Genomic DNA, 3798 nt, shown 5'->3' on the forward strand with positions numbered 1-3798 from the left:
GTGATGAAGTCCAATACATAAATTCAAGACATCATTATAGTGTGCACTCACATGTGGGTTTACAATCCACCATGTGACCAAATATCCACAGTCCAGTCACACATCCCTGTGAACCCAGACCATTTTCACTCTTTGAAATGGCAGATCCATTCATCCACTTTACACTCATTTTCAAGTTCTGTCCTCACTAACAACTGAACAGAAAAATGACAGTAAGACAAGAAAATGTCTTCTTTTCACTACAAAAACCTCCACCTACATTTTGGATGAAGTAGCACTCTTCTTCATGAGCAGAGCTAGCCCCAGACTTAGTGTGATGTCCTGTTGCTCACTTAGGTAGGAGACTTCCACTGTGAATCTATTTACCCTGAGTCAAAATGTCAGGGAGGAAAAAAACCTAAAGTCAGAAACTAGAATTATTACTGCCTCAATGTGCACTCAAATATTCGGTCAGTTAATTTTTACTACCTATGAAATGAGACATTTGAAAACCATTAAAAATCCCCAAAGTACTTCTAGATCTCAAGTTCTATAATCCAGTAAGTCATAAACTAAAACAATTAAGAGGTATTGTCTTGCTAGACAATGCTTCCTGACCTAAGTGTGGCATTGGCTTATTGCAGAGTTGACAAATGTTGATTGAAAGGATGATAAATAATGAGGGGATAGAGCATTTTGTCTGAACTGTCAATGCCACAAGGAAGAGGCCCTGCAAATTTCTATGTGGCTGGGTCGAGATGGTGAAGCTGTTCATTGCAATCTTGCCCTGGGAGGCCACAGAGCAAGAGATCTGCTCACTCTTTGAGCAGTATGGAAGATGCTGGAATGTGACATTAAGAACTATGGCTTTGTGCACACAGAGGACAAGAAAGCAGCGGAGGATGCCATCCGGAACCTGCACCACTGTAAGTCGCACTGGATGAACATCAGTGTGGAAGCCAGTAAGAGCAAGAGCAGAGCTTCAACCGAGTTACAAGTGGGTAACCTCAGCCCCGCCTGTACCAACAAAGAGCTTCGGGCCAAATTTGAGGAGTATGATCCTGTCATCAACTATGACAACATGGAAGATTATGCTGTTGTACACATGGAGTGGGCAGAAGATGCAGTGGAGGCCATCAGGGGTCTTAATAACACTGAGTTTCAAGGTGGTATGTGTGGGCTGAAATTCCAAGCTGTGACTGTGCATGACAATACACACTTTGTTGATACCTCATATCCGGGACATTTTTGACTCTGTGCCTTCAGTCTCTCAGGAACTGTGGACCTTAATTTACCTTGCTAAGTTCAGACCTCCTTTCTTTTTCTCTCTAGTGCCCATTATACTGTTCTTGCTGTTGTTTAATATTTCTGTAGCTTCCCATTCATGTTCTGTTTTCCCAGCAGGCCTTGTTGTATGCAAAAGCCATGCTGGTGGATGCTGTCTTCTCCCTCCCTCTTGCCTCCAGTGGGTGTTGGATTTGGGAATGACCTCGGTGGAAGAGTTACCACTGCTCTTGGGATTCTTTTAGCCCAAAGGCTAGACCTAGAGTTTGATAACTTTTATCTTTCCAGTGAAATAAATGGTTTTTCAACTTAAAAAATAATGAAAGGATAAATACACAGATGAATGTTGAATGAATGCATGTTTGATTCTTTGTTGAATGAAATACAACCAGGCAAAAGAACAGCACTCCAGAGAATGCCTCATGATCCATAGGTTCTTTCTTTCCCCAGACTAACACTGTTGCTAAGAGCTGCATAGTTAAGATGCTCTAGTCATTCAAGTTTTTCATCTACTTCTTTTAAAAGCTTATTTAAATATATTGCAGAAGCCATACTATCCACCCATTTGAAGTGTACAATTCAATGATATTTTTAGTATATTCACAGGTAGAAACCACTGTTGCAATCTAATTATAGAACATTTTTATTACTTCCACACTCCAAAATTACTAACAAACACTTTCCATTGTACTTCCTAACTCTCAGCCTTAAGTAATCACTAATTTATTTTTAGTTTCAATAAATGTGCTTCTTCTGGATATTTCATGTAAATAAAGTCACAATATATATGTTCTTGGAAACTAGCTTCCTTCACACAGTGTAAAGTTTTTAAGATTTATTTATGTCATTCCTTTCTGTGGCCAAATAGTATTTCACTGTAAAAATATACAACTTTTAATTTGTTCATTCATCAGATGACCAGTTTTTCAGTATTTTTTGTTGTATTTTTAATGTTTCTCTAGGAACTTCAGATCACGGTGACTTAATTCCACGGTGACTTAATGCATAGAAATGTTAAGTCTTCCTATTCCTATTTTCTCTTTTTCTTTGTATTAGTATTGTATATTTTAAATCTAGGCATGATCTTACCCATGCTCTTTCAATTAAAGTCTGTTCTTTGAGCAGAACTTGAACCTTTTTTTTCTATAGTCTTTTTTCTCACTAGATAATACTTATGTGCCACTACTATAAAATAGGGTGCTGGGATAGTGCTTTACTTCTTTCTTATGATACGCCTAACTATAACCAAAGTGTTATGCCTGACTCATAACCAAGGCTAGCACAGCACCAGCCTCTCATCTTCTCAGCTTACTTTTCCCAGCATGTAACCTTTACCTTACAAGCAAAATTGGCAAAGGACAATCAGGGCCACAGTGTTCTTGGGCGGCCAAGCTTGAAAGCACTTTGGCCCGATGCATAAAGGATGGCTAGAAGAAGTAAACCTTAGACTCCTTTTTCTGGGAATAGAGGCTCTGCACCTTGGAGCTGGGAGAAGAAATAAGAAATTCCAGTGGGCCACTTCTCCCAGGCAGGTACACAGCCAACAACAGGAAGCTAGGGACAGAGAAAGCCCTGTTTTGGCTGCACTCACTTGGAGAAGAGATTCCATCATGTTAAACTGAGACCAATTTGTGGCTCAAATGCCACAAATTCTTGCTCTTCTTACTGACACAGAGATTTTCTTGGATAAAGTTTGCTTCATTTATACTGCAATTATAAGTGTACTTTGTCCAAAGACATTTCCAAAGATTTTAGTTTTCCTTTTTTAGTAACTTTACTAGTAATGGCTGTTTCATACAGCAGAATATGGACAAAGTGAACACATCACTCCACTATTCCAGAATTCATCTCACATTCATCTCAAATAGTTTATGAAATTTTGCATTGACAACTCATAACATTTATATAGGCCAATCTTCCTGAAGTTAAGTTATTCTGTCATCCTTTCTGCTTCATTCTCATTCTGTTTACCAAAGAAGCAAGTAGAATCAGAAAAAAACAGTATGTTTATTTTTACACAACATCCCAGGACCAAGTGGCTCACTGACTTATCATATGAATAACTTCTAGAATGCACACAACCACCTTGCTTCATGCAAGACCAAAAGTGCAGTTGCAGTTTTCTTCCAATTTTTAGGCTTATGTTTAATTTTAGATACATTTGCAATGTCATGCATGGCTCTGAGTTTCTCTCTTAGTAAGTGCTTGATAAACAACATATGCTGCACACAGATACACAGATGTGATGTTACTATAATGACTCAGCAAAGTGACATTGAACCTAACACACTGAGCCACATCTATTGTGACGCAGTTATCAAGTCTTGGCCAATCACTTGACATTCCAATGTGCTTCCTGAATACTTGACAAAATCCAATGCTTCCAGGAATTTGAACACATTTTCATCAATGCTTTTATTACCTCTTACGCTTTGCTTGTTTTTAGAAACAGAAGAGCAAATATGGTTCTATTTTTTAATTATAGATAAAAGATTTTATTCCTTCCAAAATTTCCTGATAAGAGATCTCTGCTTC

The 3798-nt window shown here is 38.3% G+C and overlaps 1 pseudogene; it reads left to right on the forward strand.

Moving 5' to 3' along the window:
* Positions 1–737: 737 nt before the first annotated feature.
* On the forward strand, positions 738–1231 carry LOC101564519 (annotated as a pseudogene).
* The last annotated feature ends 2567 nt before the right edge of the window (positions 1232–3798 follow it).

This window comes from Octodon degus, unplaced genomic scaffold (assembly GCF_000260255.1).
Source record: "Octodon degus isolate 3935 unplaced genomic scaffold, OctDeg1.0 scaffold00134, whole genome shotgun sequence".
Taxonomy (NCBI): Eukaryota; Metazoa; Chordata; class Mammalia; order Rodentia; family Octodontidae; genus Octodon; species Octodon degus.